This window comes from Scylla paramamosain, chromosome 15 (assembly GCF_035594125.1).
Source record: "Scylla paramamosain isolate STU-SP2022 chromosome 15, ASM3559412v1, whole genome shotgun sequence".
NCBI lineage: Eukaryota > Metazoa > Arthropoda > Malacostraca > Decapoda > Portunidae > Scylla > Scylla paramamosain.
The window spans coordinates 1,887,306-1,912,563 of NC_087165.1; positions in this window are offsets into that span (position 1 = coordinate 1,887,306).

A 25,258-nucleotide genomic window follows, 5' to 3' on the forward strand; every position below is an offset into this window, starting at 1 on the left:
CGCCTTGGACGAGGATGTACAGGATTTAAGGAAACATTATGATCAACTAATAACGGTTGCAGCTACTAATAAGAAGGTCCTGAACCTGCATCACAATAAAATAGTTAAATTAGAATCTAATCTCAGTGAGTTATTACAGTACTCAAATGATTTATCAACTCTGCTTGATAATGCTTTACATAGTTTAGATGTGATAAATCACGTTGTGGTTATAGATCAAGCTTTGCATGTATTTGAAGCTTCCATGGGTTCAATTCTCTCCATTATTGAAGCGATAATTCGCAACATGGTGGATGCTGTCAATGGCAGAATAACAACTTCACTATTTCCTGAAGAGGATTTGCTTCACACACTAGGAATTGGTCAGTCAATCTACAAATTGACACCACTGTATGCAGCGAACATGATCCAATATTACTATCCATTGCTAGAAGCAACCTTGACCATAGATGCAATAATTGTAAACATACCTTTTAAATCTCAGGATCATTTTGAGGCCTATGAGATTAAACCTTTCCCATTCTCCGTTAATAATTCTGTGATGACACTGGACATGAATCCTTCCTTAGTGCTAATAGCCAAGGACTTTTCATTATATAAAATTGGAGATTTAACTGAATTAAAACGTTGTAAATCTTTATATTCACATTTGTACCATTGTTCAAGTATCCAATTTGCCTTCTTACCTGTAGTAAATGGTATCTGTGAAGTCGTCTTGACACGTTCAGAGGCGTCTGCAGCTCTATCACTCTGTCCATGCAAGCATGTGGTTTTAAAACCTATTTTCAATTGTAACTGTCATGGATATCATTACTTTTATTTCACAGAAACATTTTGTCTCCGTGCCTTGACCAGAAGGGACAACCTCTGAGGAGGTTATAGGACATTATGCGGTACAAGATACTTGTCATGTACGTTCTATTAAACTAACCACTGGCCCTTCTAGGATTCACTTAGCTTTCACGACAGACCTTTCATATAGGGTTTTCCCTGTCACCTCCCTGGAGAATCTGACAAAGTCAAGGATTTCTTTAATAACAAACTCCTTATCCACTCTTTCCTTCTCAAACACAGAAGAGTTTTCAGAGGCTCTAGAGACATCTTTAACAGTATAACTGAAACCTGGAATTCTCTGTCCAAGTGTCCTGACAGCTTGCCTTATTTTCATGTTCTTGATAATGTTTTTATATGTGTGTGTTAGGAAAGCCTTAAATTTGTATGCATATCTTGATAGTAGACGTAAACGTCATAATGAAGGAGTTTCATACACATAACATGGTTAGGTACAGTGTATTCGCGAGGACGCGTCAAGTAGGCGACCGAGCGATGTAACGGTGTCACATGATTAATAATAATATGTATTGTATTTATAATGCCTTGCCTGATTAGCAATATAAGTGTATGTATACATACATACATAAGTGTAGATAGTGGGTGTTGGCGGATAAGGGTGGGGCGGATATGATCACGCCATCCTACGTCACACACACACACACACACACACACACACCATGGAACTTTCCATACTCCTTTTATTGCCATCGATAAATAATCGGTAGCACCAACATCATAGTATCTAAGTATTCTCCATAATTAATCTCTCCATAATGCATTTTGGCATTTATTATTTTTATCTATAAGTAGCTTTTCCCTTGCCTTATTTATGTAATTAGAGAGTTATAATTATGAATATATTCATGTAATGTTAGTGCGGTCAACCCGCCCCTATTTCTACTGTCAGCACTTTTTGAAGGCGCTAAGCGTCCCTTGTGCCGGCTCCTGCAGTCTCTTGCCAGGGTGTAACGCTGTACCACGCAGAGGACATCCGTTGTCCCGTACACGCCGCACCCTTCTCCAGAACTCTGTACATATATCTAAATATACATACTTTTTATACGTTCACCTTTGACATTCACCTGAAAACCACAGAAAGTCACTACGAGTGACTTTACCTATTACTCAAAGGTAAGAAACTAATGAACAGTGTCCAACGGTAATTGATAATTAAAAACCACTCTGGAACATGCATACAAAGCCTCTAATTTGTTAAAAAGAAAAAAATTCTGAAATATGTGTGTTAGTGTTTATGAGCGTCTTAGGCACTGAAACGCTATAAAAAAAAAAAAAATGCATCAAAAACACCCTGTATGGTACAATAAAACATCATTACGAAAAACATGTCTTTTTTTGTGATTTTGAGCTTACGTACCAAAACGCTAATCACATACAAAACATTCTTTATGGACAAATAAAAAAAGAAATTACCAAAGACAAGTATTTTGAGTGTTTTGAGCTTGTTACCCATCAAAATGGCAAAATGCATAGAAACTAACTTATATTGCTAAACGAAAGACCATTACGAGAAAAGTATATCATCAGTGATTTTGAGCATCTAAAATACAAAAACTTTAAAATGCATGAATACCACTCTATATGTAGAAAGAGATCAAACTTACCAACACCGTGTTTATATATATATATATATATATATATATATATATATATATATATATATATATATATATATATATATATATATATATATATATATATATATATAGTCACCAAAACGATAAAAAGCATGAAGATCGCCTTATGTGGGAGTGCAAAACATTACAAAAAACGTTTTTTTTTTTTTTTTGAGCTTCTTACGTACCAAAACGATGAAAGGCATGCAAAACACCTTTTATGGTGAAACAGAATAACATAATAAAAAAATAAGTATTTCTATAGTTTTAGAGCTTGTTTCGTAGAAAAACGCGAAAATGCAAGCAAAGTACCATATAAGTGAAAACGATAAGACATTATGAGAAACATTTATTATGAGTGTTTTTTTTGTGTGTTTCTTAGACTCAAAAACGCGAAAACGCGTTATCACAACTGTATATGGTGAGATAGAAGAACATTGCCAAAATCATGTATTTTGAATGTTTTTCCCATTGTTAAGTACCGAAACACGAAAATACATGTAAAGTCCTTTGCATACAGAAACGAAACGATAGTTCTAGAAAACTGTATTTTGAGCAGTTATGTGGGTTTTGGGAAGAAAAACGCTAGAAAAAACATGGATATCACCCAATAATGTAATACAAAACAACATGCGAAAATTCTAAAAAGCATAGAAAACACCTTAAAGGAAAAACAAAATAATAATATCAAAAACAATTATTTTGAGTGTTTTCATTTGTTATGTACAAAAGTGCCAAAAAGCATGCAAGGTATCCTACATGGGGAAACGAGAAGACATTTCGAGAAACGTGTATTATGAGTGTTTTTGAGCTTCTTCGGTATCAAAACGCTAAAAAGCATGAATTGCATATATACAAAAATCCTTAATAGAGAAAGAAAATAACATTACCAATAACAAGTATTTTGAGTGTTTTTGAACTTGTTACGTATAAAATCAAAAGCTTTTCGTCTCATCAACTCCTCTCCTCTAACTGACTGTCTTCAGCCTCTCTCTCACCGCCGCAATGTTGCATATCTAGCTGTCTTCTACCGCTATTTTCATGCTAACTGCTCTTCTGATCTTGCTAACTGCATGCCTCCCCTCCTTCCGCGGCCTCGCTGCACAAGACTTTCTTCTTTCTCTCACCCATATTCTGTCTACCTCTCTAACGCAAGAGTTAACCAGTATTCTCAATCATTCATCCCTTTCTCTGGTAAACTCTGGAACTCCCTGCCTGCTTCTGTATTTCCACCTTCCTATGACTTGAATTCCTTCGAGAGGGAGGTTTCACGACACTTATTCATCAATTTTTGACCACTGCTTTGACCCTTTTATGGGACTGGCATTTCAGTGGGCATTTTTTTATTAGATTTTTGTAGCCCTTGGCCAGTGTCCTTCCCACATAAAAAAAAAAAAAAAAAAAAACGCCAAAATGTAAAGTACCTTATATGGGTAAAAGGTATGAATAACATTTATAACTTTTACCGTTTTTGAGATTATTACTTACAAAAACTCCAAAGTGTCTGAAAAGTACCTATATGGGGAAACGAAAAAGAAAAAAAATACGAAAAATGTGTATTTTGTTAGTTACATTGTTAGTACCAAATCGCCGAAATGCATGCAAAACCTTCTATTTGGGGAAAGGAAAAGACATCACCAGAAATGCATCTTTTAAGTGTTTTCGAGAGTGATATGCTCCAAAACGCTAAAAAGCATGGAAATCACGCTGCATGGGAATATAATACAAGTTTACGAAAAAAGGGCCTCTTAAATATTTTTTTTGCTTATTACGTACGCAAATGCTAAGACGCATACAAAAAACATTTTATGGAGAAACAGAATAATTTTACCATAAATAAGTATTTTGAGTGTTTTGAGCTTGTTACGTACAAAAAAAAAAATCATGCAAAGAACTCTATATTAGGAAAAGAAAAAAAAAAAATACAAGAAACGTGTATTAAGAGTGTTTTTGAGATTCTTAGGTTCCAAAACGCTAATACGTATGAATAGCACTCAATATAGATAAAGAGAAAAACCGAAAAAAAAACATGTGTATTGAGTGTGTTTCACATTGTAAGGAGCCATAACGCCAAACTCCATGCAAAGCACCCTATATGGTGCAAGAAAATATCTCCAGAAACATTCCTTTTGAGTGTTTTGGAGCTAGATTCTAAAGGACCTTATATAGGAAAAGAAAACATCATTATAGAAAACTTATTTTCTGAGTGTTTTTGAGCTATTTACCCATAAAAAAAAAACTATAACGCATACAAAACACCCTTCATGGATAAAAACAATAGTGTTACCCCCCCCCAAAAAAAAACAAGAATTTTAAATGTTGTTAGGTACTAAATCAGAACAACATTACCCAAAAAAAACGTGTCTTTCGAGTGAATTTCGTCCTCTTTTAGAGATTTTGGTGAATCTTTTGCTGTTGCCTTGGATATATCAAAAGCTTTTGATAGAGTCTGGCACAAAGCTTTCATTTCCAAACTACCCTCCTACGGCTTCTATCGTTCTCTCTGTAACTTCATCTCAAGTTTCCTTTCTGACCGTTCTATTGCTGCTGTGGTAGACGGTCACTGTTCTTCTCCTAAATGTATTAACAGTGGTGTTGCTCAGGGTTCTGTCCTGTCACCCACTCTCTTCTTATTATTCATCAATAACTTTCTAAACCAAACTTCTTTTCCTAACCACTCTTACGCTGATGATACCACCCTGCACTTTTCCACGTCTTTTCATAAACATCCAACCCTTCAGTAAGTAAACATTTCACGCAGGGAAGCCTAACAACGCCTGACTTCTGATCTTCCTAAAATTTCTGATTGGGGCAGAGCAAACTTGGTATTGTTCAATGCCTCAAAAACTCAATTCCTCCATCTATCAACTCGACACAACCTTCCAGACAACTATCCCCTCTTCTTCAATGACACTCAACTGTCCCCCTCGTCTACAATGAACGGTCTGTCCTTTACTTATAATCTGAAGTGGAAACTTCACATCTCATCTCTAGCTAAAACAGCTTCAATGAAGTTAGGTGTTCTGAGACGTCTCCGCCAGTTTTTCTCACTCCCCCCACCCCCCACCCAGATGCTAACTTTGTACAGGGGCCTTATCCGTCCATATATGGAGTATGCTTCACATGTCTGGGGGGAGTTTCACTCATACCGATTTTCTAGACAGGGTGGAATCAAAAAGCTTTTCGTCTCATCAACTCTCTTCTAATTGACTGTCTTCAGCCTCTCTCTTATCGCTGCAATGTTGTTTGTGTTACGAAAAACGTCTCTTCTCGGTGTTTTTTTAGATCCTTATGTACAAAACGGCAAAAAAATGCATGAAAAACATCCCTTACGCAGAAGTAGAAAAAACATTAACAAAAACAAGTATTTTGAGTATTTTTAAGCTTGTTACGTAGAAAAACGCTAAAATGCATGGAAACTACCCCATATAGAGAAACGAAACGACATTCCGAGAAAGGTGTCTTTTGAGTGGTTTTATGTGTTAGGCACCAGAACGCTAAAAGTCATGGATTTCACCGTATATGGAATGCAAAACATTAAGAAAAAATGTGCCTTTTAAGTGTTTTGAACTTCATGCGTACCAAAATGCTAAAACACATGGAAAATACCTTTTTTAAGGAAAAATATAATAACATTACCAAAAAGTACTTTGAATGTTTTTTGAGCTTCTTGTATACCAAAACGCTAAAATCCATGAATATCAAGCACCGTTTATATATGGAGAAAGAGATCAGTATTTACCAAAAAACGTGTATTTCACATTGTTAGCTACCATAACGCCAAAATGCATGCCAAGTATGTATCCCAAGTATCCGGGAGCTCCCAAGTATCGGGAGCGAAACGAGATTTCCAGAAACGTATCTATTCACTGCTTATGAGCTTGCTAGGCCCTAAAACGATGAAAAGCATGGAAAGCACCCTACATGGGAAAATAAAACATTACAAAAAACGTCTCTTATCAGTGTTTCTGAGTTTCTCACGTATTAAAACGCTAAAACCCATGTATACACCCTTCATTTAGAAACATAATATCTTTACCAATAATAAGTATTTTGAAAGTTTTTTTTGAGATTGTTACACAGAAAAATATTAAAATACATGTAAAGTGCCTTATATGGGGAAACGTAAAGACATTACGATAAACGTGTATTATGAGTGTTTTTGAGCTTAGGTACCAAAACGCTAAACGCATAAATAGCACTCTATATGGAGAAACAGAACATTACGAAAAAACGTGTATTTAAAGTGTATTTCAGATTCCTGGGTACCAAAACGCGAAAATGCATGCAAAGCACCCTATATGAGACAAAAAAAAAAAAGATATTTACCCTAAAAAAAAAAAAGATATTTCCCCTCAAAAAAAAAAAATTGTCTTTTGAATGTTAAACAGCGTGTCAGACATCAAAACACTAAAAAGCATAGTGAGCAACATATATGGGGGAAGAAACGTGTCTTTTGACTGTTTTTACGTGCAAAACGCTAAAACACATGCAAAACTTTCTACACCAGTGGTTCTCAAACTTTTTCATGAGCGACCCTATTTGGAACATTTCATTCCTTCGCGACCCATGATTGGTTCATATGTGATGAAGTTGTAGAATAAACCAATAAGAACGAAAGATTATTATTATTATTATTATTAGTTAGTAAATATAGTAAGTAGTATATGAAGCAAGATATTATATAATTATACACACACACACACACACACACACACACACACACACACACACACTCTCTACTCACACAGATGACTGCAAACGGCACAACCTCCCTCGCCTGCGGTCGGTGAAAATAGACACCGCACACGAGCCTGCATGGGCCCACTGCCAGTCCAACATAGGCGTTTGATACAGGAATCATTCCTGTCAGAGACACCATTACGTGGGGCCCAGGAGGAGGGAGGTGGGGGGAAGATGAACATACATAACAAAAGTAATTTATGGTTAAAGAAGAATAATTCAATTAAGTAACTGAAATACACTGAAACACTGAAAGCATGATAATGTTCCTGTGTCCCTGCGACCCATCAAAATTGATCTCACGACCCAACTTTGGGTCGCGACCCATAGTTTGAGAACCACTGTTCTATACGAAGAAAAGAATATCATTAAAGCAACAAATATTTTGAGTGTTTTTGAGATTTTTACGTAAAAAAACGCCAAAATGCATGGGAAGTACCCCAAATGGTTAAATGAAAGAACATAATAATGAGTGTTTTTGAGCTTCTTAGGTACCAAAGAACTAAAACGTATGAACAGCATTCTATATGGAGAAAAAGAACATCACTAAAAATGTGTATTTTAAGTGGATTTCATATTGTTATGTACCAAAACGCCAAAAAGCAAGCAGTGCACTTGATATGGGGAAATGAAACGACATTTCTACGAACGTGTTTTTTTTTTTTTTTAGTGTTTATGAACGTGCTAGGCATTAAAACGCTGAAAACAACGGAAAAGACCCTATATGAGAATGCAGAAAAAAAAATGAAAAATGAAAAACGTGTCTTTTGAGTGTTTTTGAGCTACTTACTGATAAAAACGCAAAAACGCATTGAAAATACACTTTGTGGAGCAAAGGAATAATATTACGAAATTAAGTATTTTAGGTGTTGTTTAGGCTTGTTACATAGAAAAAAACGCCAAAATAGATGCAAAGTATCTTACATCGGGAAACGAAAAGACATTTCGAGAAACGTGTACCGTAAGTTTTTTTTTTTTTTCAGATTCGATACCAAAACTCTTATACGGCACTGTATATGTAAAAAAAAAAAAAAACATTATCAAAAACATGTATATCATTTCACATCTTAAGCACTAAAATGCCAATGTGCATACAACCTAAATGGTTTTTGAGTCTTTATGAGCGTGTTAAGCACAAAATCGCTAAAAAGCATGGAAAACACTCTATATGAGGAAACAACACATCATTACCAAAAAACGTGTCGTGATTTTTTTTTTTTTTTTAGCTACGTACGTATCAAAACATTAGAACGCATGCAAAACATGGAGAAACAAAATAGCCGGACCAAAAGCAAGTATATTGAATGCTTTCGAACTTGTTACGTACGTTTTTCAGCTGGTTACGTACCAGAACGCTGATACGCATGCAAACATACGATTATGAGGAAGGAGTATAAGTTTACGAAAAACGTGTATTTTGATTTTTTTTTTCTTAGATTGTTACGAAAAAAAAAAATACAAAATGTATGCAAAGTATTCTATATGAGGAGACAAAAAAAAAAAAAAACATTACGAGAGACGAGTATCATGATTTTTTTTTTTTTTTTCAGCTTCCTAGGTACCAAAATGCTAAAGCACATGAATGTATACCACTATATATCGAGAAACAAAACATTATCAAAAACGTGTCTTGAGTTTTTTTTTTCAAATTAATAGGTTGCAAAACGCCAAAATGCATGCAAAGCTCCTATATGTTGAAATGAAACATTACCCGAAACGTCTTTTGAGTGTTTTTGAGAGACGTAGGCAGCAACTCGATAAAAAGCAGGGAAATCACTCTATATAGGAATACAAATCAGAATTACGAAAAACATATCTTTTGAGTCTTTATTATTATCTTATTACGTACCAAAACGTTAAAACGCATGGAAAAAAATCCTTTAAGAAACAGAATAAAATTACCAAAAACAAATATTTTGAGTATTTTTGAGCATGTTACGTAGAAAAAAAAAAACGCAAAATGTAGGGAATTTATCCTATATGGGGAAACGAAAAGACATTACGAGAAACGTGTATTATAAGTGTTTTTGAGCTTCTTATGTACCAAAAGGCTAAAACGCATGAATAGCACTCGACATCTTTTTTAGAGCGTGCTAAGCATCAAAACGCTGAAAAGCATAGAAAGCATCCTATATTGGAATACTCAGTATATAGAAATAGACAAACGTTACGAAAAACTTGTATTTTGACTTTTCATAATGATAGTTACCAAAACATCAAAATGCATGCAAATTACCCTATAAGGGGAAACGAAAGTACATTACAAGAAACGTGTATTATAAGTGCTTTTGAGATTCTTAGGTATCTAAACTCTAAAATGCGTGACGAGCATTTTATATGGAGAAACAAAACAACATGAAACAAAAAGTTGTGTTTCGGTTACTATTCACGCTGTTAGTTACCAGCACACAAAAATACATGCAAAGCACTTTATATGGGGAACGAAACGACATTACTGGAAACGTGCTATTTAAGTGTTTTCAGCGTTTTAAGCACCAAACAACAACATTACCAAATGTGTGTCTTTTGAGTGTTTTTGAGCTTCTTACAAACCAGAACGATAAAATGTATCCAAACACGTTTTAGGGAGAAACAAAATAACATCCAAAAATGTGTTTTTTGAGTATTTTTGAGCTTGTTTGGTGCAGAAACAGGAAAATGCATGTAAAGTTCTTTATATAATGAAATAAAATGATATTACTAAAAAAGTGCATAAGTTTTTTTTTTTTTTTGAGATTCTTATGTACCAAAACGTTAAAACACGTGAATCGTGCTCTGTATGGAGAAAGAAAACTACATTATCAAAAACGTGAGTTCTGTTTTCCAAATTGTTAGGTACCAAAACGCAAAAATGCATGTAAAGCACTTTATATATGGAAATGAAACGAATATACCAGAAACCTTAATTTTTTTGTGTTTTTTTTCAACGTTTTAAGAACCAAACCACTAAAAACCACATTATTGCATATTATTGTAATACATTATTACAATAATCATTACGAGAAACGTGTTTTTTTAATTTTTATTTATATCAATACAAATCATTACGAAAAAACGTGTTTTTTTTCAGGTTCTAACGAACCAAAACGCTAAAACACATGCAAAACACCCTTTGTGGAGAAACAGAATAACATTACCAACAACGTGTATTTTCAGTGTTTTTGAACTTGTTATAATATTATAGGAAAACGGCAAAATGCATGCAAAGTCCCCTATATAGGAAAGGAAACAATATTACAAGAAAAGTCTTTTAGGTACCAAAACGCTAAAACTAGTAATTAGCACTTTATATGAAGAAAAGAACAACATTACAAAAAACGTATGTTTTGAGTGTGTTTTTACATTGCTAAGTACCAAAACACCAAAATGCATGCAAAGCACCCTATATGGGGAAGCAAAAGAACATTACGAGAAACATGTTGTATGAGTTATTGGCCTTCTTAGGTAGAAAAACTCGAAAACGCGTGAATAGCACTCTACTCGTATATGGAGACACAGAACAGTATTACCAAAAAGCGATTATTTTGAGAATTTATGACATTGTTAGATACCAAAACGCCAAGATGCATGCAAAGCACTCTATATTGGAAACGAAATGTCATACCAGAAACGTGCATTGTAAGTGTTTTGAGTGTGTCAGTTTCCAAAACAGTGAAAATCATGTAAAAAAGCGATATTACCGAAAAAAAAGTATACTATGATCGTTTTTGAGCTTCTATAGTATTAAAACGCAAAACCGCGTGAATAACACACTATATGCAGAAGCAGAAGAATATCAAGAAAACACTGTATTTTGATTGTTTTTTTTTTTCACATTGATACTAAAACGCCAAAAGCTTACAAAGAACTTTATATGGGGAAAATAAATGACATTATAAGAAAGGTGTTTTTTGAGAGGGTGTTTTTCAGGGTGTTAGGCACCATATTGCTAGAAAGCATAGAAAGCACCCTATATGAGAATACAAAACAGCATTTAAAAAAAACGTGTATTTTGAGTGTTTTTAAGCCTCTTCCATACGAAAACGGTGAAACGCATAGAAAACAACCTTGAGGTACAAACAGAATAACTACCATATAGTGGATTTTGATTGTTTTTGAGCTCCTTACGTATAAAAAAAACACTAAAATGTATGTAAGGTACTCTAAATTAGGAAACGCCTAATTACCAGAGATGTCTACAACTAGTTTCTGAGCTTCTTAGGTACCAGAGCACGTGAAAACACTCTATATAGAGAAACAGAACAACATTACCAAAAGCGTGTGTTTTAGAGTATTTTTCACCTTCTTATGTACCAAACACCAAAAAAGCATGCAAAGCATTTGATTTTAAAAGCAGAACTACGTTACCAACAACGTGTATTTTTTTTAGCTCGTTAGGCACCAAAACGCCAAAATGCATGCAAAGCATGGGAAATGAAAGGACATTATGAGACACGTATATAATAAGTGTTTTTGAGTTTCTTAGCTATCGAAACGCAAAAATGACTGAATAACACTCTATATGGAGAAACATAAGAACATTACGAAAAACGTGTAATTTCAGTGTTTCCCACATTGTTAGGTAAAAAAAAAAAAGTAAAAATGCAAGAAAAGCATTCTATATGCGTAAACGCAACATTACCAGAAACGTGTTTTAAATGCTTCTGAGCGTGTTAGGAAACAAAATGCTAAAAATCATATGAAATAAAACAATACTTCCAGAAACGTGCATTTTTTTTTTTTATTATTTTTGAGGTTCTTAGGTACCTAAACGGGAAAACGCGTGAAAAACACATTATATGGAAAAGCAACATTACGAAAAGCCCGTATTTTGGGTGTGTTTGAGCCTCTTACGTATATAACGGATAAAACGTCGGCAAAACACCCATTATAGAAAAACAGAATTACATTACCAAAAATATGCATTATGAGTAATTTTGAGCTTGTTATATACAGAAACGGAAAAAAATGCATGCAAAACCCTGATATGGTGAAACAAAATATAATTACCAGAAACGTGTATTTTGAGTGTTATAGACCTTAGGTAACAAAAACATAAAACGCGTGAATAGCGCTCTATATGTAGAAATAGAACAACATTATCAAAAACGTATGTTTCGAATGTTTTTCACATTGTTAGGTACCAAAATGCTAAAATGCATACAAAGATGCGGAAAGGAAACGACATTGCCAGAAACGTGCCTTTTCGCTGTTTTTCATCGTTTTAGGAACCAAAAGGTTAAAAAGCATGGAAATCACCTTATATGGGAATACACAACATCAGTACCAAAAACGTGTCTTTTGGGGTTTCTTTAAGCTTCATTATCAACACGTTAAAATCCATGCAAAACACTTTTTTTTTATGAGCAAGCAGAATAACATAACGAAAAAAAAAAAACGACATTACCAAAAACGTATATTTTAAGTGTTTATCACAGTTAGGTACCAAAACGCAAAATGCATGCAAATCACTCTATATGGGGAAACGGTACGATCTTACCAGAAACGTGTCTTTTTACATTGTGTTTGATCGTTTTAGGCACCAAAACGCTAAAAGGCATAGATAACACCCTATACTGGAAAACAAAACATTATTACCAAAAAGATGTCCTTTGTGTGTTTTTGAGCATCTCATGTACCAAATCGATAAAACGCATAATAAAAAATCATTATACAGAAACAGGATAATATTACAATAAGTGTATTATGGGTGTTCTTGAGCTTTTTAGGTAAAGAAACTCCAAAATGCATACGAAGTAGCCTATATAATGAAACAAAACGATATTACCAGAAATGCGTATTAATAAAACGCTAAAACTCGTGAATAGCATACTGTATATACAAACAAAACAACACCAAAACGTGTGTTTTGAGTGTTATTCACATTGTTAGGTACGAAAACACCAAAATCCATGCAAAGTCCTCTGTATGGAATAACGAAAAGACATTTTAAGAAGCGTTTATTATAGGTGTTTTTTTTTTTTTAGCTTTTTAGGTACCACAAAAACGCTTTCATATCACTCTATATGGAGAAACGAAACATTACCATAAATGCTAAAAGACATGAATAGCTCTCTATATAGAGAAACGGAACAACATTACCAAGAACGTGTATTTTGAGTGTATTTCAAATTGTTATGTACCAAAACGCCAAAATGCATGTAAAGCACCCTATATGGAGAAAGGAAAAGAAAATTCCAGAAACGTGTGTTTTGAGTTATTATGAGCGTGCTAGGCATCTGAACGATAAAAAGAAAAGCATAAGAAACACCCTATATTGGAAAAGAAAACAATATAACCAAAACGTCTCTTTTCAGTGTTTCTAATCTACTAACACTCTATATGGAAAAACAAAGCAACATTACCAGAAACGTGTCATTTTTTTTGTGCTTTTAAGCGTTTTAGGCACCAAAATGCTAAAATGCATAGAAAGCACCATACTTTGGAATAAAAAAAAATAAAAATTGCCAAAAAGGTGTCATTTGTGTGTTATTCAGTTTCTTACGTACCGAAACGCTAAAACTCATACTAAACACTTATCATGGAGAAACAAAATAACATTTCCAAAACAATTAGTTTTAGTACTTTTGAGCTTGTTAGGTAAATAAACGGCAAAATCCATGGAAAATACCCTATATGGTAAAACAAAAAGATATTATCAGAAACGTGTATTATGAATATTATTGATCTTCTTAGGTAACTAAAAGCTCAATAGCACTCTATATGTAGAAACCTAAAAGCATTACCAAAAAGGTGTCTTATGAGTGTTATTCAAACAGTTATGTACAAAAACGCAAAAGTTCATGCAAAGTATCCTATATGGAATACCGAAAAGACATTAGAAAAGTGTATTATGAGTGTTTTTGAGCTTCTGAGGTTAAAAAAACGCTCCAAGAGCATTATATATCAAGAAACAGAACAACATTACCAAAAATGTGTATTTTGTGTTTTTTACATTGTTACGTACCAAACTGCCAAAATGCATACAAAGCATGCATATGAAAAAAGGAATGACATTTATGAGCGTGTTATGCACGGTAACGCTAAAATGGATGGAAATCACCATATATGGAAATACTAAACAACATTACGAAAAATGTGTCTTTTGAGTGTTTTGAGATTTTTACGTACGAAAGCGCTAAAACGCATGCAAATTATCTTTGATGGAGAAAGAATAACATTACCAAAAACAAGTATTTTGAGTGTTTTTGAGCTTGTTACGTACACAAATGACAAAATGTATGGAAAGTACCCTATATTGAGTAGCGAAAGAACATTACTAGATATGCGTATTATAAGAGCTTTTGAGCTTCTTAGGTACAAAAACGCTAAAACATGTGAATAGCACTCTGTATTGAAAAGAGAATTATCAAAAACGGGTATTTTGAGAGTTTTTCACATTCTTAGGTACCAAAACGCCAAAATCCATAAAATGCACCCCCTATGGTGAACTGAAACTTCATTTCCCGAAACATGTCTTTTGAGTGACTTCTGGAGCGTATTAGGAAGAAAGAACTAAAAAGCATGGAAAACATCCTATACGGGAAATATATATATATATATATATATATATATATATATATATATATATATATATATATATATATATATATATATATATATATATATATATATATATAAACATTACCAAAAACGCGTTTTTATCAGGTTTTTTTTTTTTTAGTTACAAACCGAAACGCTAAAATGCATGCAAAACAACCTTCATAGAGAAACTAAATAACTTTACAAAAACCGTGTATTCTAAGTGTTTATGAGCTTGTTACATACAAATCCGCTAAAATGTATTAAGAGTACACAACATCAGAAAGCAAAAGAACATACAAAATACGAGAGACAAGTATTTTGAGTATTTATGAGCTTCTTAGGTACCAAAACGCTAAAATGCATAAATATCACTCTATATGGAGAAACAGAACATTACAAAAGAAAATATTTTGAATGTTATCACATTGTTAGATAACGAAACTCCAAAATGCTTGCAAAGTACCCTCTATGTTGAAATGAAACGATATTACAAGAAACGTATCTTATGGGTGTCTTTGTACATGTTAGAGAAGAAAACGTTATAAAGCATAGAAAGCACATTATGAGGGAAAACTAAAAAAATAAATAAATAAATAAAAATACAAAGAACGTTGCTTTTCAGTGTTTTTTTTTTTTTAGGTAATTACCTCATACGTACATACATACATACCAAAATACATACGTGCCAAAACGCTAAAACACAGGCAAAACACCCTCTGTGGAGACACAAACTAACATTACCAAAAAACATGTATTTTTCTGCGACTTGAGCTTGTTACGTACATAAACGCCAAAACCCAAGCAAAGTACCCTATATGGGGAGTTGAAAAGATATTACGAGAAACGTGTATTATGAATGTTTTTGATCTTCTTAAGTACCAACACGCTAATACCGATGAATAGCTTTTATATGAAGAAACAGAGCAAACTTACCAAAAAAATGTATTTTGAGAGTATTTTACATTGTTAGGCACCAAAAAGCAAAAATACATGGAAGGCACCCTATATGGGGAAAGGAAACGGCATTTTAAGAAACGTGTTTGTTGAGTGTTTATGGACGTGTTAGGCATCAAAACGCTAGAAAGCATAGAGGGTACCCTATATGGAAAAACAAAAGATCACTACCAAAAACTTCTATTTTCAGTGTTTTAATCTACTTACATACCAAAACGCTAAAACGCAGACAAAACACCCATTATGGAGAAACGGTATAACTTTACCATAAATGTGTATTTTCAGAGTTTTTGAGATTATTACATACAAAAACTCTAAAATACATGGAAAGTACTCGATATGGGGAAACAAAAGAACATTAATAGAAACGTGTATAAAGCTGTGCAAAGCTTCGTAGGTACCAAAACCACTCTATATGGAGAAACAAAACATCATTATCAAAGACGGGTATTGTGAGGGTTTCTTTTTTTTTACATTGTCGGACGTGCATGTGCGGAAACAAAACGACATTACCAGAAACGTGTGTTTTGAGAGTTTTCAGCGTGTTAGGCACGAAAACGGTAAAAAGCATGGAAACCACCCTATATGGGAAAATAAAGCAATATTACCAAAAAGGTGTCTTTTAAGTGATTTTCAGCTACTTACATACTAGAACACGAAATCGCATGTAAAACACCATTTATGGGGAAACAGAATAACATTACAAGTAAAAAATATATTTTTTAGTGTTTTTGAGCTTGATAAGTATAAAAACGCCAAAATGCATGTAGAGTAACCTCTATGGGGAAAGGAAAAGATATTACGAGAAACGTATATTATGATTTTTTTTTCTTAAGTACAAAAAAAAAAAAAACGCCTAAATTAATTCAATGTACCCTATTTTGCTACAAAAAAAAAAAAAAGGCCATTACGAGAAACGTGTGTTATAAGTGTTTCAGAGCTTCTTAGGTACAAAAACGCTTAAACGCATGAATAGCATTATATATGGAGAAACAGAACAATATTAAAAAGTGTGTATTTTGAGTGTATTTCACATTGTTAGGAACGAAAACGGCAAAGTGCATGCAAAGCACGCTATGTGACAAAAGGAAACGAGATTTCCAGAAACGTGTCTTTTGAGTATTTATAGGCGTGCTAGGCATAGCCAAAACGTCTTTTTTCAGTGTTTTGAGCTACTTACGTAGTAAAACGCTAAAAGTATGTAAAGCATCCTTTATGGAGAAACGGCATAACTTTAATGCAAACGTGTAGTTTGAGTGTTTTTACGCACGTAGGAAAATGAAGAAATGCATACAAAGTACCTTGCATGGGGTAACGAAAAAACATTACGAGAAACGGTTATTATGCACGATTTTTTTTTTTTTTTTTTAGTTTCTTATGTACGAAAAGGCTAAGACGCATAAATAGCATTCTATATCAAGAAACAGAACAACACTACCAAAAACGTGTATTTTTAGTGTTTTCACATTCTTAGGCAGCAAAAAAGCATGCAAAGTACCCTACATGGGATTTCCAGAAACGTGTCTTTTGAGTTTTTATGAGCGTGCTAGGCACCAAAACTTTAAGCATAGAACGCACAGCATATGGGAAAACAAATCAACATAAACAAAATAGTATCTTTTGAGTGTTCTAGAGCTACCAAAACGCTAAAACGCATGAAAATCACTTCTTATGTACAAACAGAATAACTATCAGAAACAATTATTTTGAATTTTGTTGAGCTTATTACGTAGACAAACACTATAATGCATGCAAAGTACCCCTATATGCGGAAACGAAAATCAACACTGAAACGCATAAATGTCACTCAATATGGAGAAACAAAACAACACTATCAAGAGCGTGTATTTTGAGTGTATTGTTAGATTCCAAAATGCCAAATAGCATACAAAGCACCCTATATAGAAAAAAAGGAAACGAGATATCCAGAAACGTGTCTTTTGAATGTTTATGAACGTACTAGGCACCAAAACGCTGAAGAGCATCGAAAGCATGCCATATGGGGGAAAAAAACTTTACTAAAAACTTGTCTTTTCAGTGTTTTTGAGCATCTTACTTACTAAACCGCTAACACCCATTCAAAAAATCTTTTATGGAGAAACAATATAACTTTACCAGTTTTTTTTTTTTTTGAGGGTTTTTTAGTTTGCTCTGTAAAAAAATGCTAAAATACATGCAAAGTACCGTATATGGGAAGCGAAAGAATATTACTAGAAACTTGTATTATGGGTGCTTTTGAAATTCTTAGGTACCAGAAGTATAAGACTCATGAATAGCACTCTATATGGAGAAACAGAACAACATTACGGAATGACTTTTTTTTTTTTTTTTTTTTTTTTTTGGTGTGTATGTGTGTGTGTGTGTGTGTGTGTGTGTGTGTGTGTGTGTGTATTTCACATTGTTAGGTACCAAAACGCCAAAATGGATACTGGGGCCCATCTATGAGGAAACGAAACGAAATTTCCAGAAACGTGTCTTTTGAGTGTTTATGAGCGTGTTAGGCAGCAAAACGCTAGAGAGTATGGAAAACACCTTACATGGGAAAAGAAAACGAGATTTCCAGAAACGTGTCTTCTCAATGTTTATGAGCGTGATATCTACCGAAACGCTAAAAATAATGGAAAGCACCTTATATGTGAAAAGAAAACATTACTAAAAATATCTATCCTCAGTGTTTTTGATCTACTTACTTACCAAAACGGTAAAACGCTTGCAAAACACACCATATGGAGAAACTGAATAACAGTACGAAAAATAAGTATTTTTTTAGTGTTTTTGAGCTTCCTACGTAGAAAAACGCCAAAATCCATGCAAAATAACCCATATGGGGAAACGATAAGACATTACGAGAAACGTACACTGTGAGTTATTTTTTTTCTTAGGTAATAAAACATGTAAAAAAAAAAAGGCCAAAATTCTTTCAATGCACCCTATATTGCTAAAACAAAAGACCATTACGAGAAACAGGTGTTATGAGTGTTTTTTGAGCTTTTAGGTACAAAAACGCTAAAGCGCATGAATAGATCTCTATATGGAGAAACCGAATGCAAAAACTGTGTATTTTGAGCGTATTTCACATTGTCAGGAATCAAAAAAGCCAAAATGAATGCAAAGTATATGTATATATATATATATATATATATATATATATATATATATATATATATATATATATATATATATATATATATATATATATATATATATATATATATATATATATATATATATATATATATATATATATATATATATATATATATATATATATATATATATATATATATATATATATATATATATATATATATATATATATATATATATATATATATATATATATATATATATAGGGAAATTAAACGAGATTAACAGAAACGTGTCCTTTGAATATTTATGAGAGTGCTAGGCACTAAAACGGTAAAAATCTCAGAAAGCAAGAAATAGAAAATATAGAAAAAAAAAATTCAAAAGAAAAGTCTTTTTACACTGTTTTTGTGATACGTACCATATTCCTAAAACGCATGGAAAACACACTTTATGGAAAAACAGCATAAATTTACCAAAAACGTCTAGTTTGAGTGTTTTGACCTTGATACGTAAAAAAAAAAATCCTAAAAGGCATACAGACTTACCTATATGGGTTAATGAACATTACGAAAAACGTTTATCACGGGTGCTATTGAGCTTCTTAAGTACTAAAACGCTACGACGCATGAATACCACTCTATATGGAAAAACAGAACAACTTTACCAAAAAAACGAGTTTTTTTTTCACATTGTTAGACACCAAAATGCCTAAATGCATGTAAAATGTCCCTTTTATGAACAAATAAAACGAAATATTCAGAAACGTGGCTTTTGGGTATTTCCGAGAGTTTTAGCCACTAGAACGCTAAAAAGCATGGAAATCATCATATATGGAAATAAAAAAAAAAAAATCACAATAAACGTGTCTTTTGAGTATTTTTTTTTACTATCTTACGTACTAGAAGGGTAAAACGCATGCAAGACACCTTTTATGGAGAAATACAATAACATTACTCAAAACAAATATTTTAAGTGTATTTCACTTTTTAGGTACCAAAACGCGAAAATGCATATAAAGCACCTTATATGAGAAAAGGGAACGAGATCTCCAGAAACACATGTTTTGAGTGTTTATGACCGTGCTAGGCACCAAAACGCTAAAAAGCATGGAAAACACCCTATATGTAAACACAAAAAAAATTTACCCAAAACGTCTCTTTTCTGTGTTTTGAGCTCCTTACCCAAACGATAGAACGTATGTTTCCCTTTATGGAAAAAGAGTATATCTTTACTAAAGACGTGTATTTTGAGTGTTTTTTGAACTTGTTACTCAGAAAAAATGCCAAAATGCGTGCAAAGTACTTTATATGGGGAAATGAAAAGACATTGCGAGAAAAGTGTATTAAGAGATTTTTTGAGCTTCAAAGTTACCAAAACGGTAAAACGCATGAATAGTATTCCATATGGAAGAAAAGGATCAGCATTACCAAAAACGCGTATTTCAATGTATTTCACATTATTAGGTACCTAAACGCCAAAGTGCATAGAAAGCACCATATATGGGAAAAGAAAACAAAATTTACATAAACGTGTCTTTTGAGTGTTTATGAGCATGATAAACACCAAAATGGTAAAAAGCATGCAAAGCACCCTATATGGTAAAACAAAACAACATTACCAGAAACGTCTCTATCAAGTGTTCTGAGCTACCTAAAACAAATGTAACTCTTTATGGAAAACAGAATAACTATGAAAAATAAGTATTTTGAGGGTTTTTGAGCTTGTTGCTTGTTGCTTTGTATGCAGTTTGGCATATTGGTACCTAACAATGTGAGATACACTCAAAATGTACTCTCTTGGTAAAGTTGTTCTGTCTCTTTATTGGGTGACATTTATGTGTTTTATCGTTTTGGTACCTAAGAAGCTCAAAACCATTGGTTATACAGGTTTCTGGTAATTTTTTATTTTTTCATTTGCTTTGCATGCATTTTGGCGTCTGTCTACGTAACAAGCTCAAAACACTCAAAATACTTGTTTTTAGAAATGTTATTCTGTTTGTACATAAAAAGTGTTTCGTATTCGTTTTAGCGTTTTAGCAGCTCTAAAACACTCTAGAGACACTATTTTATGTTGTTTTATTTTCCCATACGGTGCTTTCTATGCTTTTTAGCGTTTTGGTGCCTAGCATGCTCATAAAAACTCAAAAGACACGTTTCTGGAAATCTCGTTTTCTTATCACATATAGGGTGCTTTGCATGCTTTTTGGTACCTAACAATGTGAAAAACATTAGAAATACAGGTTTTTGGTAGTGTTGTTCTGCTTCTCCATATAGAGTGCTATTCATGCGCCTTAGCGTTTTGGTATATAAGAAGCTGAAAAAGCACCCAAAATAACCGTTTCTTATAATGATTTTTCGTTACTTTGTATGCATATTGGCGTTTTTTTTACGTACATAAAACGTATAAAACGTGTATTTTTTTGTGATTTTCACATTATTAGGTACCTAAACGCGAAAATGCATGCACATCACTTTATATGGTAAAACGGAATGACATTACAGAAACGTGTCTTTTGAGCGTTTTTAAGTGTGATAGGCACGAAAACGCTTAAAAAAAAGTACAAAAAAACTTGGAAATCACCCTATATGGGAATATGGAGAAAACAATAACTTTACCAAAAGCAAGTATTTTGAGTGTTTTTAAGCTTGTTACGTAGAAAAACAACAAAATGCTTGCAAAGTAACCTATATGCGGAGACGAGAAGACTTTACACAACGTTTATTATTAGTGTTTTTTTTTTTTTTTACTTTTTGGCTACCAAAACGTGAAAACGCGTTAATAGCACTCTATGTGGAGAAACAGTACAACATTATGAAAAACGTCTAATTTAAGTGTTTTTTTTTTTTTTCACATTGTTTCCTACCAAAACCCCTAAATGGAAAGTCCCTTTTACTCGTATAGAGAAACGAAACGACATTTTGTGCATGTTAGGCACCAAAACGGTAAAACCCATGAAATTACATGAGAATAGAAAACAACATTATCAAAAATGTGTCTCGAGTGTTTTTCAGCTTCTTACGTACCTAGACATTAAAACGCATTTAAAGATCCTGAATTGAGAAAGAATAACATCACCATATGAAGTATTTTGAGTCCTTTTGAGCTACTTATGTACCAAATCGTTAAAAAAAAACATGCAAAACATCCTTTATGAAGAAAGAGAATAACATTACCAAAAACAAGTATTTTCAGTGTTTTTTTTTTTTTTTTTTACGTACAGAAACGCCTAAATCCATGGACCTTATAAGGAAAAACGAATAAACATTAAAATACACGTGTATTGTGAGTGTTTTTGAGATTCTTAGGTACCAAGTCTCGAAAACGCTAAATGGAAAAACACAACATTACCAAAATATGTATTTTGAGTGTGTTTCAAATGGCTAGATACCATATCGCCAAAATGTATACAAAACACCGTAAAATGCGATAGGATAGGAAATTTCAAGAAACGTGTGCTTTGAGTGTTTATGATTCTTGTATGCACCAACACGATAAAGAGCATAAAAAGCACCGTATATGGGAAAAGAAAACAGTATTACCAAAAACTTGTCTTTTCAATATTTTTGAGCTAGGTACTTAAATATGAAAACGATGTAATTCAAGTATAGAAAAAAAAAAAAAACTTTGATAAAGAAACAGTATAACTTTATGAATAACGAGAATTTTGGGTGCTTTTCACCTTGCTACGTAGAAAAGTGCCAAAATGCATTCAAAGTAGTCTATATGGGGAAACAAAGAAACATTACTAGACTCTTGAACTATGAGAAATTTTGATTTTCTTAAGGTCCAAAATGATAAAACGCATAAATAGAATTATATATATATATATATATATATATATATATATATATATATATATATATATATATATATATATATATATATATATATATATATATATATATATATATATATATATATATATATATATATATATATATATATATATATATATATATATATATAAATATATATATATACTTTAACAAAAACGTATTTTGACATGTCTTTTGAGTTTTTTTTTTAACGTATCAAGCACCAAGAAGCTAAAATGCATGAAATTCACCCTATAGGGATTAAAAAACAACGTAAAAAAATGTGTCTTTTGAGTATTTCCTACTTCTTACGTACCAAAACGTTAAAATGCATGCAAAACAAACTATGGAGAAAGATAATAACATTACAAAACAAGTATTTTGAGTGTTTTTTTTTTCGTACTTGTTACGTAGAAAAACGCCAAAATGTATTTAAAGTACCCTATATAGTGAAACAAAAAGACGAAAACAGTAAAACGGATGAATAACGCTCTATATGGAGGAACAGAACATCATCCAAAATGTGTATTTTGAGTGCATTTCACACTTTAGGTGCCATAACGCCAAGATGCATGAAAAACACCATATAAAAGGAAAAAAAGAAAGCAGTCTATAAAGGAAAGAAAATAACATTACAAAAACGTGTCTTTTCAGTGTCACCAATGTAAAAATGCATGAAGAAACAGAACAATATTACCAGAAAATGTGTATTTTAAATGTATTGTAATTGTTATTTACCTAAATGCCTAAATATATGCAAAGCAGCGTATATAAGGAAAAGAAACGACATTTCCAGTAAAGTGTCTTTTGAGCGTTTATGAGCGTGCTAGGCACCAAAATGATAAATAGCATGAAAAGCACGCTATATGGGAAAACAAAACAATAATACAAAAAAACGTCTCTTTTCAATGTTTTAAGCTTCATATTTACCAAAAAAGCCGAAACAGAAGAAAAAAAAAAACCTTAATGAAGAAACTGTATTACTTTACCCAAATCATGAGTGTCTTTCGCATTCCTAAGTACCAAAACGCCAAAATACACGCAAAGCATTCCACATTGGGAAAGGAAAAAAAAAAATTCTAGAGACGTGTCTCTTGAATGTTTATGAGCGTGCTAGGCAGGAAAAGCATAGAATGCACTCTATATTTAAAAAAAAAAAAGTATTACCAAAGAGTCTCTTTTCAGAGTTTTCAGATTCATTGAAAACGTTCTTTATAGAGAAACAAAGTAACATTAGCAAAACACAATAATTTTGAGTGTCTTTTAGATTTTTACGTAGAATAACGCCAAAATGAATGGAAAATACACTATATGTGGAAACGAAAAAACATTACGAGAAACGTGCATTATGAGTGAGACTCATGAATTACACTCTACACGACATTACTGAAAACGTGTATTTGAGTGTATTTCACATTGTTAGGTACCACATCGCCAAAATATAGTATATGGTGAAACGAAACGAGATTTCCAGAAACGTGTCTTTTGAGTGTTTATTTGCGTGTTAGGGACAAAAAAGCTAAAAGCATAGAAAACAATCTATATAAGGAAACAAATTGTTGCCATTGGCCAGTCTCTCTCCTACATAAAAGAAATTAAATAAATAAATAAATAAATAAATAAACAAAAAAAATTATATATATATATATATATATATATATATATATATATATATATATATATATATATATATATATATATATATATATATATATATATATATATATATATATATATAATTGAGGTACATGCGCATGAAAAAAAAAATTTTTTCAATGTTTTCCAGCTGCTTACGCAATAAAACACAAAGACGCATGCAAACCAACCATTATGGAGAAACAGAAGAGCGTTACCAAAAACAAGTATTAAGTGTTTTCCACATTATTCTGTGGAAAAACGTTAAAATGCTTAAAAAATTCCCTGTATGGGGAAATGAAAAGACATTACGAGAGATATGTGACTGTTTTTTTAGCTTCTTAGGTAAAACGCATGAATATGAAGACTCATGAATTACACTTTATATTGAGAAACAGAATGACATTACCGAAAACGTGTATTTGAGTCAAAAGTATGGAAAAACAAAACAATATAACCAAAATCGTGTATTTTGAGTGTTTTCACATTCTTAGGTACCAAAGGCCAAAATGGATGTATAGGGAAGCAAAACCACAATACCAGAAACGTGTCTTTGGGTGTTTTTTTTCAATGTTAGGAACTAAAACGCTTAAAAGAAAGGGATTCACCTTATATGGTAATGCAAAATATGAAAAACCTGTCTTTTTATCTTCTTTCGTACGAAAACGCTAAAACGCATGCAAAACACACTTTATTGAGAAACCAAATATCATTACCAAAAACAACAATTTTCGAGTGTTTTTGAGCTTGTTACGTAAAAGAAAAAAAATGCATGTAAAGTGCCCTGTTAGGGGAAACGAAATGATATTACGCGTAACGTGTATTACGAGTGTTTTTTATTTCTTTTTGGTACCATTCGCTAAAACGCGTTAGCACTCTATATTGAGAAACAAACAACATTAACAAAAACGTATTTGAGTATTTTTGTGGATGTTAGCCACCAAAACGCTAAAAAGCATGGAAAGCAGCCTATATGGGAATAGAAAACATTACCAAAATTGAGTATTTTGAGTGTTTTTCAGTGTTTTA